Raw genomic sequence first — 16613 nt, 5'->3', positions numbered from 1 at the left:
CAGTTACCAGGTTGGAAAGAGTAGATAAAGCCATAAGAAAAAGCTCATATTTCAGAAAAACATGGAGAGTGAAAAGCACCAAGTTAAAGAGGGAGGAAAGTGGAAATAACTAGCAACAAAAATAAAATAGGAAAGGCGAAAAGTAGGGGGTGGAACTAGAATGATGGCATCAGTCATGTCAAAGGGGAGTTTGAAGAGGGAAGAGTTGGTCAGCCATGTCCAATTTGAATAGCGGTTTTGGAGAATGAGTACTGATTAAGATCATTGGCTTTAACATTTAAGACAGAAGTTTCAGTAAAGTAGGAGATGTTAATGAGGAAGTAAGCAGTTAGAAAATGTGGGTAATGGGCTGTTTCTACTGATCTCAAAGGAATGCCCGTGCTGAATAGCTGTGGTACCAAGTAGTCAAGAGATGTTGAAATGTCTCTGTGTGAAAAAAGGAAAAGTTTTAAACTGTAGCCTTACCAATCAAGATGTGAAAAGGATAAACAATTTAAGCAGTTTCAGGTGAGCCAGGCCTAACACCCAAAGGTCACAGACATTACAATCTGAACAACAACCCCGTCTTCCTTCAACCTGACATTTAAAGTCCCACAAGGCTTTACATTTTTTAAAAAAGCACTGCTTTTCTTCTGGCTCTTTGTATCACTTAAAGTGTTTACCAATCTCTATAATAAAAGAAAAATACAATTCTAAGAGGAGTCATTATACTCTATCATTTTAGCTATGTTTACATGAAACAAAGAAGTAATGTGTACCCTGGGAAACCGAGCACAGTGAACTCCTATTACCCTCACTCTGTCATTATGTGATTTCTGGGAACCTCAAAGATAAAGGACCATCCTAATTCCAGAATCTCAGGTAGCACTTTGATAAGTTTAAAACCGTTCTGACAGTGAAATTATTGCCCAATCCTGCACCAAAAAGAGATTTTTAAAAGAAGACTCTTTCTTCCAGGAAAAAGTTCTATGTCTTGGACACTTGCAGTATCTTAAAAGCAACCCTTTTTTTGTTTTGGTATAAGGAAGGAGATTGGCACAAAAAACCAGATCAAGCTATCTCTTCAATGAAGATATTTCTCAGGTTACTACAGAGTAACCTTAGTGCTTCAAAGGAATAATCAAACTATTTCAATATAAAGAGTCTAATTATTTATTTTAAAAATCGTTGTTGACAACACGTTAATTTCAGAAAACAAATGACTTTTAACCAGTCCAGTGTCTCAGGATACATTTTAGCTTCCCCTTACATTCCTTCTCTAGCAAAGAATCTTGCCTTTGTCCTCTGCAGCAGAGATGAGCAGGTCTTCCCAGAGTTCATGCTGTTGGGGAAGGGGTGGCAGAGGGAATAGGTGAGGTGAATCCTCATGACTCTTCCCCTGCACAGATTTAGTAATTCTAGGCAACCCCACTCCATCTTAGCTGGAATAGTGGAAAGTTTTCAATTGTAAAAACTTTTTTTCATAACTTAGTCTTGCTAAAAATAGTTTCCTGTAACTGAATGAAAGCATAAAATGAAATTATGAGTAGGAGAGGTTTTCCTAATGCAGTCATGTATCAGTTAAAGATAAGGATACATTCTTCATCCTTGTGAAAAACATCAGAGCATACTTACACAAACCTAGATGGCATAGCCTACTACACACCTAGGCTAGATGGGATAGCCTATTGCTTCTAGTCTACAAACCTGTACAGCATGTGACTGTACTGAACACTGTAGGCAACTGTAACACAGTTGTAAGGATTTGTGTATCAAAACACAGAAAAGGTATAGTAAAAATACAGTATGAAGCTCAGGTGCAGTGATTCATGCCTCTAATCCCAGCATTTCAGGAGGCCAAGGTGGGCAGACTGCTTGAGCCCACGAGTTTAAGACCAGCTTGAGCAACATGGAGAAACCCCATCTCTACAAAATAGTACAAAAGTTAGCCAGGTGTAGTGGCACATGCCTGCGGTCCCAGCTACTTGGGGGACTGTGGTGGGGGGATTGTTTGAACCCAGGAGGCCAAGGCTGCAGTGGGCCCGGATTGTGCCACTGCACTCCAGCCTGGGTGACAGAGTGAGATCTTGTCTCAAAAGAAAAGGAGGGGGTGGGAAGAGTCAGCCACATCTCTGGGGTTCAGTAGACTCAGCCATTCCAGCCTGCCAGCTATGAAGAATACAAATCGTCTGAGGACAGAAGGGTCTCCCACAACACACCACAGCTGCCTTGCCAGATCATGGCCAGGCTGCTTCTTTAAGAAGGACCTCGATCCATTTTTCCTCACTGGGTGGGACCTCCACGAAGGAGCTTTAGCCACTCTAGCCAGGGTTCTATGGATAGAGCTCTGATGTCTTCCTGGGACAGAGCTCCTGGCATGGAGGGGAGTAGGGGGTGGGAGTTGCCATCTCTGCAGTTCAGTTGACTCAGCCTCTCTAGCCTGCTGGCTTGGAGAATACAGTCTGGATGAGGAAGGGTCCAACTTCCACCCCTAATGCAACACACCTGCTATACCAAAGGGCAGCCAGACTGTTTTTTTAAAAGGGTCCCTAATCTCATTCTTCCTGACTGGGGGAGACCTCCCAAAAGGGGTCTCCAGCCACCTCCTACAGGTGTGTTCAGGCTAGCAACAAGTCAGTACCCCCCTGGGATGGAGCTTCCAGTGGAAGGAGCTGGCTGCCATCTTTGCTGTTTCATGGCTTTCACCGGTGATACCTCCAGGTATGGAAAAACCAAGGCCACCAAAGCAGACCCCCAGCAAACATCAGCAGCCCTATGGTAGAGTGGCCTATTAAAAGAAAAACAAACAAACAGAAAACAACATCAACACCGCACACTAACCTCATTCAAAGGGCAGCAACCTCAAAGACCGAAGGTAGATAAGCCCACCAAAATGAGCAAGAATCAATGCAAAAATGATGAAAACTCAAAAAGCCAGAGTGCCTCTTCTCCTCCAAAGAACTACAACACCTCTCCAGCAAGGGCACAGAACTGGGCTAAGGCTGAGATGGCTGAATTGACAGGAGTAGGCTTCAGAAGTTGGGTAATATCAAAATTCGCTGAGCTAAAGGAGCATGTTGTAACCCAATGCAAAGAAGCTAAGAATCATGATAAAACAATACAGGAGCTGACAGACAGACTAGCCAGTTTAGAGAGGAACATAACCAACCTGATGAAGCTGAAAAACACAACATGAGAACTTCACAATGCAATCACAAGTATCAATAGCAGAATATACTAAGTGGAGGAATGAATCTCAGAGACTGAAGACTATCTTTCTGAAATAAGACAGGCAGACAAGAATAGAGAAAAAGAATTTAAAAGAATGAACAAAACCTCTGAGAAATATAGGATTATGTAAAGAGACTGAACCTATGACTGATTGGGGTACCTGAAAGAGACAGGGAGAATGGAAACAAGTTGGAAAATATACTTTGGGATATCATCCAGGAGAACTTCTCCAACCTAGCAAGACAGGCAAACATTCAGATTCAGGAAATGCAGAGAACCCCAGTAAGATACTCCATGAGAAGATCAGCCCCAAGACACATAATCATCAGATTCTCCAAGGCTGAAATGAAAGAAAAAATCTTAAGGGTACAAAGAGAGAAAGGCCAGGTCACCTACAAAGGGAAACCCATCAGACTAACAGCAGACCTCTCAGTGGAAACGCTGCAAGCCAGAAGAGATTGGGAGCCAATATTCAACATTCTTAAAGGCAATAATTTTGAACCCAGAATTTCATATCTGGCCAAACTAAGCTTCATAAGTGAAGGAGGAATAAGATCCTTTTTAAACAAGCAAATGCTTAGGGAAGTCATTACCACTAGGCCTGTCTTGCAAGAACTCCTGAATGAAGCATTAAATATGGAAAGGAAAACCCATTGCCAGCCACTACAGAAACACACTGAAGTACACAAACCAGTGACACTGTGAAGCAACCACATAAACAAGTCTGCAAAATAACCAGCTAGCATCATGATGACAGGGCCAACTTCACACATAACAATACAAACCTTAAATGTAAATGGGCTAAATGCTCTAACTAAAAGACACAGCATGGCAAGCTGGATGAAGAGATGAGACCCATTGGTATGCTGTCTTCAAGAGACCTATCTCATGTGCAAAGACACACATATGTTCAAAATAAAGGGATGGAGGAAAATTTACCAAGCAAATGGAAAGCAAAAAAAAAAAGCAGGGGTCACAATCCTAATTTCTGACAAAACAGACTTTAAACCAACAAAGACCAAAAAAGACAAAGAAGGGCATTACGTAATGGTAAAGGATTCAATTCCATAAGAAGAGCTAACTATCCTAAATATATATGCACCAAATAAATAATGAAATACTTTACATTAGAGTAAATTTATTTCACCAAATAAATAATGAAAGTATTTCATATTGGGTAAATAATGAAAGTATTTCATATTGGGTAAATAATGAAATTAAGGCAGAAATCAAGAAGTTCTTTGAAACTAATGAGAACAAAGAGACAGGAGCACCCAGATTCATAAAGCAAGCTCTTAGAGACCTATAAAGAGACTTAGAATCCCACACAATAATAGTGGGAGGTTTTAACACCCCACTGACAATTTAGACAGATCACTGAGGCAGAAAATTAACAAAGATATTCAGGATCTGAACTCAGCTCTGGATCAAGTGGACCTGATAGGTATCTACAAAACTCTCCATCTCAAAACAACAGAATATACATTCTTCTCATCACCACATGGCACTTACTCTAAAATTGATCACATAATTAGAAGTAAAACACTCAGCAAATACAAAAGAACTGAAATCATAACAAGCAGTTTCTCAGACCATAGTGCAATCAAATTAGACCTCAAGATTAAGTAATTTGCTCAAAACCACACAATTACATGGAAATTGAACAACCTGCTCCTGAATGACTTTTGGGTAAATAATGAAATTAAGGCAGAAATCAAGAAGTTCTTTGAAACTAATGAGAACAAAGAGACAACTTACCAGAATCCCTATGATGCAGCTAAAGCGGTGTTAAGAAGGCAATGTATAGTACCAAATGCCCACGTCAAAAAGCTAGAAAGATCTCAAGTTAACGAGCTAACATCTTAACTAAAAGAACTAGAGAACCAAGGGCAAATAAACCTCAAAACTAGAAGAAGACAAGAAATAACGAAGATCAGAGCTGAACTGAAGAAGATAGAGAAGTTAAAAAGTCTTCAAAAAAAATCAATAAATCCAGAAGCTGGTTTTTTGAAAAAATTAACAAAATAGATAGACTGCTAGCTTGACTAACAAAGAAGAAAGAGAGAAGAGTCAAATAAACACAATCAAAAATGATAAGGGAGATATCACCACTGACCCCACAGAAATACAAACAACCATCAGAGAATACTATAAATGCCTCTATGCACATAAACTAGAAAATCTAGAAGAAATGGTAAATTCCTGGACACATACAACCTCCCAAGACTGACGCAGGAAGAAATTGAATCCCTGAATAGACCAATAATGAGCTCTAGGGGTGGAGCCAAGATGGCCGTATAGGAACAGCTCTGGTCTACAGCTCCCAGCCTGAGCGACACAGAAGACGGGTGATTTCAGCATTTCTGTTTGAGGTACCGGTTTCATCTCACTAGGGAGTGCCAAACAGTGGGGGCAGGACAGTCAGTGAAGCGCACTGTGTGCGAGCCGAAGCAGGGCGAGGCATTGCCTCACTCGGGAAGTGCAAGGGGTCAGGGAGTTCCCTTTCCTAGTCAAAGAAAGGGGTAACAGACGGCACCTGGAATATCAGGTCAGTCCCACCCTAATACTGCACTTTTCCAACGGGCCTGGAAAACAGCACACTAGGAGATTGTGTCCCGCACCTGGCTCGGAGGGTCCTATGCCCACGGAGTCTCGCTGATTGCTAGCACAGCAGTCTGAGATCAAGCTGCAAGGCGGCAGCGAGGCTGGGGGAGGGGCGCCCGCCATTGCCCAGGCTTGCTTAGGTAAACAAAGCAGCCAGGAAGCTCGAACTGGGTGGAGCCCACCACAGCTCAAGGAGGCCTGCCTGCCTCTGTAGGCTCCACCTCTGGGGGCAGGGCACAGACAAAGAAAAAGTCAGCAGGAACCTCCACAGACTTAAATGTCCCTGTCTGACTGACAGCTTTGAAGAGAGTAGAGGTTCTCCCAGCACACAGCTGGAGATCTGAGAACGGACAGACTGCCTCCTAAAGTGGGTCCCTCACCCCTGAGCAGCCTAACTGGGAGGCACCCCCCCAGTAGGGACAGACTGACACCTCACTTGGCCAGGTACTCCTCTGAGACAAAACTTCCAGAGGAACTATCAGACAGCTGAATTTGTGGTCTCACAAAAATCCGCTGTTCTGCAGCCACCACTGCTGACACCCAGCCAAACAGGGTCTGGAGTGGACCTCTAGTAAACTCCAACAGACCTGCAGCTGAGGGTCTTGTCTGGTAGAAGGAAAACTAACAAACAGAAAGGACATCCACACCCAAAACCCATCTGTACATCACCATCATCAAAGACCAAAAGTAGATAAAACCACAAAGATGGGGAAAAAACAGAGCAGAAAAACTCGAAACTCTAAGGCCGGGCGCGGTGGCTCACGCTTGTAATCCCAGCACTTTGGGAGGCCGAGGCGGGCGGATCACGAGGTCAGGAGATCGAGACCACGGTGAAACCCCATCTCTACTAAAAATACAAAAAATTAGCCGGGCGTGGTGGCGGGCGCCTGTAGTCCCAGCTACTCGGAGAGGCTGAGGCAGGAGAATGGCGTGAACCCGGGAGGCGGAGCTTGCAGTGAGCCGAGATTGCGCCACTGCACTCCAGCCTGGGTGACAGAGCGAGACTCCGTCTCAAAAAAAAAAAAAAAAAAAAAAAAAAAACTCGAAACTCTAAAAAGCAGAGCACCTCTCCTCCTCCAAAGGAACGCAGTTCCTCACCAGCAACGGAACAAAGCTGGATAGAGGATGACTTTGATGAGTTGAGAGAAGAAGGCTTCAGACGATCAGACTACTCTGAGCTATGGGAGGAAATTCAAAACAATAGCAAAGAAGTTAAAAACTTTGAAAAAAAATTAGAAGAATGGATAACTAGAATAACCAATGGAGAGAAGGGCTTAAAGGAGCTGATGGAGCTGAAAGCCAAGATTCGAGAACTACATGAAGATTGCAGAAGCCTCAGTAGCAGATGCGATCAACTAGAAGAAAGGGTATCGCTGATGGAAGATGAAATGAATGAAATGAAGAGAGAAGGGAAGTTTAGAGAAAAAAGAATAAAAAGAAATGAACAAAGCCTCCAAGAAATTTGGGACTATGTGAAAAGACCAAACCTACGTCTGATTGGTGTACCTGAAAATGACGGGAAGAATGGAACCAAGTTGGAAAACACTCTGCAAGATATTATCCAGGAGAACTTCCCCAATCTAGCAAGGCAGGCCAACATTCAGATTCAGGAAATACAGAGAATGCCACAAAGATACTCCTCGAGAAGAGCAACTCCAAGACACATAATTGTCAGATCCACCAAAGTTGAAAGGAAGGAAAAAATGTTAAGGGCAGCCAGAGAGAAAGGTCGGGTTACCCACAAAGGGAAGCCCATCAGACTAACAGCTGATCTCTCGGCAGAAACTCTACAAGCCAGAAGAGAGTGGGGGCCGATATTCAACATTCTTAAAGGAAAGAATTTTCAACCCAGCATTTCATATCCAGCCAAACTAAGCTTCATAAGTGAAGGAGAAATAAACTACTTTACAGACAAGCAAACGCTGAGTGATTTTGTCACTACCAGGCCTGCCCTAAAAGAGCTCCTGAAGGAAGCACTAAACATGGAAAGGAACAACCGTTACCAGCCACTGCAAAAACATGCCAAATTGTAAAGACCATCGAGGCTAGGGAGAAACTGCATCAACTAACAAGCAAAATAACCAACTAACATCATAATGACAGAATCAGATAAACACATAACAATATTAACATTAAATGTAAATGGGCTAAATGCTCCAATTAAAAGACACAGACTGGCAAACTGGATAAGGAGTCAGGACCCATCAGTGTGCTGTATTCAGGAAACTCATCTTAGGTGCAGAGACACACATAGACTCAAAATAAAGGGATGGAGGAAGATCTATCAAGCAAATGGAAAACAAAAAAAGGCAGGGGTTGCAATCCTAGTCTCTGATAAAATAGACTTTAAACCAACAAAGATCAAAAGAGACAAAGAAGGCCATTACATAATGGTAAAGGGATCAATTCAACAAGAAGAGCTAACTATCCTAAATATATATGCACCCAACACAGGAGCACCCAGATTCATAAAGCAAGTCCTGAGTGACCTACAAAGGGACTTAAACTCCCATACAATAATAATGGGAGATTTTAACACCCCACTGTCAACATTAGACAGATCAACAAGACAGAAAGTTAACAAGGATATCCAGGAATTGAACTCAGCTCTGCACCAAGCAGACCTAATAGACATCTACAGAACTCTCCACCCCAAATCAACAGAATATACATTTCTTTCAGCACCACACCACACCTATTCCAAAATTGCCCACATAGTTGGAAGTAAAGCTCTCCTCAGCAAATGTAAAAGAACAGAAATCATAACAAACTGTCTCTCAGACCACAGTGCAATCAAACTAGAACTCAGGATGAAGAAACTCACTCAAAACTGCTCAACTACATGGAAACTGAACAACCTGCTCCTGAATGACTACTGGGTACATAACGAAATGAAGGCAGAAATAAAGATGTTCTTTGAAACCAACGAGAACAAAGACACAACATACCAGAATCTCTGGGACACGTTCAAAGCAGTGTGTAGAGGGAAATTTATAGCACTAAATGCCCACAAGAGAAAGCAGGAAAGATCCAAAATTGACACCCTAACATCACAATTAAAAGAACTAGAAAAGCAACAGCAAACACATTCAAAAGCTAGCAGAAGGCTAGAAATAACTAAAATCAGAGCAGAACTGAAGGAAATAGAGACACAAAAAACCCTTCAAAAAATTAATGAATCCAGGAGCTGGTTTTTTGAAAAGATCAACAAAATTGATAGACCACTAGCAAGACTAATAAAGAAGAAAAGAGAGAAGAATCAAATAGATGCAATAAAAAATGAAAAAGGGGATATCACCACTGATCCCACAGAAATACCATCTACCATCAGAGAATACTACAAACACCTCTATGCAAATAAACTAGAAAATCTAGAAGAAATGGATAAATTCCTCGACAAATACACCCTCCCAAGACCAAAGCAGAAAGAAGCTGAATCTCTGAATAGACCAATAACAGGTTCTGAAATTGTGGCAATAATCAATAGCTTACCAACCAAAAAGAGTCCAGGACCTGATGGATTCACGGCCGAATTCTACCAGAGGTACAAGGAGGAACTGGTACCATTCCTTCTGAAACTATTCCAATTGATAGAAAAAGAGGGAATCCTCCCTAACACATTTTATGAAGCCAGCATCATCCTGATACCAAAGCCGGGCAGAGACATAACCAAAAAAGAGAATTTCAGACCAATTTCCTTGATGAACATTGATGCAAAAATCCTCAATAAAATACTGGCAAACCAAATCCAGCAGCACATCAAAAAGCTTATCCACCATAATCAAGTGGGCTTCATCCCTGGGATGCAAGGCTGGTTCAACATACGCAAATCAATAAATGTAATCCAGCATATAAACAGAACCAAAGACAAAAACCACATGATTATCTCAATAGATGCAGAAAAGGCCTTTGACAAAATTCAACAACGCTTCATGCTAAAAACTCTCAATAAATTAGGTATTGATGGGACATATCTCAAAATAATAAGAGCTATCTATGACAAACCCACAGCCAATATCATACTGAATTGGCAAAAACTGGAAGCATTCCCTCTGAAAACTGGCACAAGACAGGGATGCCCTCTCTCACCGCTCCTATTCAACATAGTGCTGGAAGTTCTGGCCAGAGCAATCAGGCAGGAGAAGGAAATAAAGGGTATTCAATTAGGAAAAGAGGAAGTCAAATTGTCCCTGTTTGCAGATGACATGATTGTATATCTAGAAAACCCCATTGTCTCAGCCCAAAATCTCCTTAAGCTGATTAGCAACTTCAGCAAAGTCTCAGGATACAAAATCAATGTACAAAAATCACAAGCATTCTTGTATACCAATCACAGACAAACAGAGAGCCAAATCATGAGTGAACTCCCATTCACAATTGCTCCAAAGAGAATAAAATACCTAGGAATCCAACTTAAAAGGGATGAGAAGGACCTCTTCAAGGAGAACTACAAACCACTGCTCAATGAAATAAAAGAGGATACAAACAAATGGAAGAACATTCCATGCTCATGGGTTGGAAGAATCAATATCGTGAAAATGGCCATACTGCCCAAGGTAATTTATAGATTCAATGCCATCCCCATCAAGCTACCAATGACTTTCTTCACAGAATTGGAAAAAACTACTTTAAAGTTCATATGGAACCAAAAAAGAGCCCGCATCGCCAAGTCAATCCTAAGCCAAAAGAACAAAGCTGGAGGCATCACGCTACCTGACTTCAAACTACACTACAAGGCTACAGTAACCAAAACAGCATGGTACTGGTACCACAACAGAGACATAGATCAATAGAATAGAACGGAGCCCTCAGAAATGATGCCGCATATCTACAACTATCTGATCTTTGACAAACCTGACAAAAACAAGAAATGGGGAAAGGATTCCCTATTTAATAAATGGTGCTGGGAAAACTGGCTAGCCATATGTAGAAAGCTGAAACTCGATCCCTTCCTTACACCTTATACAAAAATTAATTCAAGATGGATGAAAGACTTAAATGTTAGACCTAAAACCATAAAAACCCTAGAAGAAAACCTAGGCAATACCATTCAGGACATAGGCATGGGCAAGGACTTCATGTCTAAAACACCAAAAGCAATGGCAACAAAAGCCAAAATTGACAAATGAGATCTCATTAAACTAAAGAGCTTCTGCACAGCAAAAGAAACTACCATCAGAGTGAGCAGGCAACCTACAGAATGGGAGAAAATTTTTGCAACCTACTCATCTGACAAAGGGCTAATATCCAGAATCTACAATGAACTCAAACAAATTTACAAGAAAAAAACAAACAACCCCATCAAAAAGTGGGCAAAGGACATGAACAGACACTTCTCAAAAGAAGACATTTATGCAGCCAAAAAACACATGAAGAAATGTTCATCATCACTGGCCATCAGAGAAATGCAAATCAAAACCACAGTGAGATACCATCTCACACCAGTTAGAATGGCCATCATTAAAAAAGCAGGAAACAACAGGTGCTGGAGAGGCTGTGGAGAAATGGGAACACTTTTACACTGTTGGTGGGACTGTAAACTAGTTCAACCATTGTGGAAGTCAGTGTGGCGATTCCTCAGGGATCTAGAACTAGAAATACCATTTGACCCAGCCATCCCATTACTGGGTATATACCCAAAGGACTATAAATCATGCTTCTATAAAGACACATGCACACGTATGTTTATTGCGGCACTATTCACAATAGCAAAGACTTGGAACCAACCCAAATGTCCAACAATGATAGACTGGATTAAGAAAATGTGGCACATATACACAATGGAATACTATGCAGCCATATAAAATGATGAGTTCATGTCCTTTGTAGGGACATGGATGAAACTGGAAAACATCATTCTCAGTAAACTATCGCAAGGACAAAAAACCAAACACCGCATGTTCTCACTCATAGGTGGGAATTGAACAATGAGAACTCATGGACACAGGAAGGGGAACATCACGCTCCGGGGACTGTTGTGGGGTGGGGGGAGGGGGGAGGGACAGCATTAGGAGATATACCTAATGCTAAATGATGAGTTAATGGGTGCAGGAAATCAACATGACACATGGATACATATGTAACAAACCTGCACATTGTGCACATGTACCCTAAAACCTAAAGTATAATAATAAAAAAAAAGAGAAAAAAAATAATAATGAGCTCTAAAATTGAGGCAGTATTAAACAGTCTACCAACCAAAAAAAAAGCCCAGGACCAGATGGACTCACAGCTGAATTCTACCAGAGGTACAAAGAAAAGTTGGTACAATTTCCACGGAACCTATTCTAAAAACTTGAAAAGGAGGGACTCCTCCCTAACTCATTCTATGAGGACAGAATCATCCTGATACCAAAACTTGGCAGAGATACAACAAAAAAGAAAACTTCGGGCCAATATCTTTGATTGTTGATGAACATTAATGCAAAAATCCTCAATGAAAGTACTTTATTGCCAGTAGGCAAACCAAATCCAGCAGCACATCAAAAAGCTTATCCACCACGATCAAGTTGGCTTCATCCCTGAGATGCAAGGTTGGTTCAGCATACGCAAAACAATAAATGTGATTCATCACATAAACAGAACTAAAGGCAAAAACCATATGATTATCTCAATAGACGCACAAAAGGCCTTCGATAAAATTCAAAATCACTTCATGTTAAAAACTCAGTGAACTGGATATTGAAGGAACATACCTCAAAATAATAAGAGCCATATATGGCAAACCCACAGCCAATACTGTACTGAATGGGAAAAAGCAGGAAGCATATCCCTTGAAAACCAGCACAAGACAAGGAGGCCCTCTCTCACCACTCCTCTTCAACGTAGTACTGGAAGTTCTGGCCAGGGCAGTCAGCCAAGAGAAAGAAATAAACCATATTCAAATAGGAAGAGAGGAAGTCAAACTATCTTTGTTTGCAGATGACATGATCCTATATCTAGAAAACCCCATTGTCTCAGCTCAAAAGCTTCTTAAGCTAATAAGCAACTTCAGCAAATTCTCAGGATACAAAATCAGTGTGCAAAAATTGTTAGCATTCCTATCCACCAACAACAGGCATGCAGAGAGCCAAATCATGAACAAACTCCCATTCACAATTGCTACAAACGAATAAAATACCTAGGAATACAGTTAACAAGGTAAGTGAAGGACCTCTTCAAGGAGAACTACAAACTGCTGCTCAAAGAAATCAGAGAGGACACAAACAAATGGAGAAACATCCCATGCTCATAGACAGGAAGAATCAATATCATGAAAATGGTCATACTGCCCAAAGTAATTTATAGATTCAATGCTATTCCCATTAAATTACCATTGACATTCTTCAAAGAATTAGAAAAAAGTATGTTAAGATTTATATGGAACCAAATAGAAGCCCCAATAGCTAAGACAATCTTAAGCAAAAAGCTGGAGGCATCATGCTACCTGACTTCAAACTATACCACAAGGCTGCAGTAACCAAAACAGCATAGTACAAAAACAGACACATAGACCAATGGAATAGAATAGAGAACTCAGAAATAAGACCACATGCCGACAACCATCTGATCTTTGACAAACCTGACAAAAACAAGCAATGGGGAAAGGACTCCCCATTTAATAAGTGGTGCTGGGAGAGCTGGCTCACCATATGCAAAAATTGAAGCTGGGCCCCTTCCTTATGCCTTATACAAAAATTAACTCAGATGGATTAAAGACTTAAACGTAAAACTCAAAACTATAAAAACTCTATTAGAAAATCTAGGCAATGCCATTCAGGACATAAGCATGAGCAAGATCTCATGATGAAAATGCAAAAAACAGTTGCAACAAAAGCAAAAATTGACAGATCGACTCTAATTAAACTAAAGAGCTTCTGCACAGCAAATGAAACTTATCACCAGAGTAAACAGACAACCTACAGAATGGGAGAAAATTTTTGCAGTCTATCCATCTGACAAAGGTCTAATATCCAGAATCTACAAGGAACTTAAACAAGAAAAAAACAAACAACCCCATTAAAATGTGGGCAAAGGACATGAACAGACATTTCTTAAAAGAAGATATACATGCAGCCAACAAACATGAAAAAAAGCTCAACATCACTGATCATTAGAGAAATGCAAATCAAAACCACACTAAGATACCATCTCACGTCAGTCAGAATGGCTACTATTAAAAAGTCAAAAAACAACAGATGCTTGTGAAGTTGTGGAGAAAAAGGAATGCTTTTACACTGCTGGTGGGAGTATGAATTAGTTCAAACATTGTGGAAAACAGTGTGATTTCTCAAAGACCTAGAGGCAGAAATACCATTTGACCCAGCAATCCCGTTACTGGGTATACACCCAAAGGATTATAAATCATTCTATTATAAAGATACATACTATTTTCATTGCATGAATATGTTCATTGCAGCACTATTCACAATAGCAAAGACATGGAATCAACCTAAAGGCCTGTCAATGATTGACTGGATAAAGAAAATGTGATACATGTACACCATGGAATACTATGCAGCCATAAAAAGGAATGAGAGTGTGTCCTTTCCAGGGACATTCATGGACTGGAAGTCATTATCCTCAGCAAACTAACACAGGAACAGAAAACCGAACACCGCATGTTCTCACTTAGAAGTGGGAGCTAAATGACGAAAACACATAGACACATGCGGGCGAACAACACACAGTGGGACCTTTCAGAGGAGGGGTTGTGGGAGGAAGAGCATCAGGAAGAACAGCTAATGGATGCTGGGCTTAATACCTAGGTGATAGGATGATCTGTGCAGCAAACCACCATGGCACACATTTACTTATGTAACAAACCTGCACATCCTGCACATGTACCCCAAACTTAAAAGTTGAAGGACAAAAAAACCTACAAATATATTTCTTAAAAAAAGAGAAAGAGGCCAGGCGCGGTGGCTCACGCTTGTAATCCCAGCACTTTGGGAGGCCGAGGCGGGCGGATCACGAGGTCAGGAGATCGAGACCACAGTGAAACCCGTCTCTACTAAAAATACAAAAAATTAGCTGGGCGTGGTGGCGGACGCCTGTAGTCCCAGCTACTCGGAGAGGCTGAGGCAGGAGAATGGCGTGAACTCGGGAGGTGGAGCTTGCAGTGAGCCGAGATTGCGCCACTGCACTCCAGCCTGGGCGACAGAGCAAGACTCCGTCTCAAAAAAAAAAAAAAAAAAAAAAAAATAGAAAGAAAAAAATACAGAATGAAAAATTTTTAAATGGTATGCCTGTATAGGTCACTTATTATGAATGGAGCTTGCATGACTGGAAGTTGCCCTGGGTGAGTCAGTGAGTGAATGTGAAGGCCTAAGACATTACTCTACACCACTGTGGACTTTATAAACCCTGTACACTTAGGCTACAGTAAAATTATTTTTTAATGTTCTTTCTTCAACAATAAAATTAACTTTAGCTTACTGCAACTCTTTTACTTTATAAACTAATTTTTTTAACTTTTAACTCTCATAATAACACTTGGCTTAAAACACAAACACACTGGGCCAGGCACAGTGGCTCATGCTTGTAATCCCAGCGCTTTGGGAGGCCAAGGTGGGCAGATCACGAGGTCAGGAGTTCAAGACCAGCCTGACCAACATGGTGAAACCCCATCTCTACTAAAATACAAAAAATTAGCTGGGCATGGTGGCAGGCACCTGTAATCCCAACTACTCGGGAGGCTGAGGCAGGAGAATCGATTGAACCCGGGAAGTGGAGGTTGCAGTCAGCCAAGACCGCACCACTGCACTCCAGCCTGGGCAACATCGCGAAATTCCATCTCAAACAACAACAACAACAACAAACACAAACACATTGTACGGCTATATGAAAATATTTTCTTTCTTTACATCCTTATTCTATAGACTTTTTTGTATTAACTTTTCATTTCACTTTTTAAACTTTTTGTTAAAAAACTAAGATACAAACACACACAAGTCTAGCCTGTACAGGGTCAGGATCATGAATATCATTGTCTTTCACTTGCACAACTTGTCCCACTGTAAGGTCTATGGGGGCAATAGCATGCATGGAGCTGTCATCTCCTATGATAACAATGCCTTCTTCTGGAATGTCTCCTGAAGGGTCTCCCTGAGGCTGTCTTACAGTTAACTTTTCTTATATATAAGTAGAATGAGCATACTCTAAAATAACAATAAAAAGCATAGTAAATACATAAACCAGTACTATGGTTGTTTATTATTATCAAGAATTATCTACTGTACATAATTGTATGTGCTAGACTTTTATATGACTGACAGCATGATAGGTTTGTTTACACCAGTATCGCTACACACATGAGTAAGGTGTTGCATGATGACATTATGACAGCTATGACATCACTAGGCAATAGAAATTTACCAGTCCATTGTAATCTTATGGGACCACTGTCATATATGCCATCCATAGTTGACTGAAATGTTGTTATGTGGCACATAACTGTACTATTTTTTGGCATTTTCTGAACAACACAAATCAACAGTCTGGGGCCATATGAGTTACACTGTCTGTGTTGTAACACTGTAGAGTTGGAAGGGACTCTAAAAATATTCTGGTTCAAATCCCTCATCTGATGAGAAAAAGCCCGGAGATGTGTAATTACTTACACAAGGTCACACAGTTAATGGAGGATTAAGTACTAAAACTCTAGTTATTACGTTCTACCATGCCAAACTTTTCTTGAAACAATACACCACTAATTTATTTTCCCTTCGTTCTTCCTTTTCTTTCTTCCTTTTTCTTTTCTTTCTTTCTTTCATTTTTTCTCTTTTCTTTCCAAATTTCCTTCCTTCTTTCCTTCTGTC

Source organism: Symphalangus syndactylus, chromosome 4, assembly GCF_028878055.3.
Source record: "Symphalangus syndactylus isolate Jambi chromosome 4, NHGRI_mSymSyn1-v2.1_pri, whole genome shotgun sequence".
Lineage (NCBI taxonomy): Eukaryota > Metazoa > Chordata > Mammalia > Primates > Hylobatidae > Symphalangus > Symphalangus syndactylus.
The sequence above is the reverse complement of the archived record's forward strand: the minus strand, read 5'-3'. Positions refer to the sequence as shown.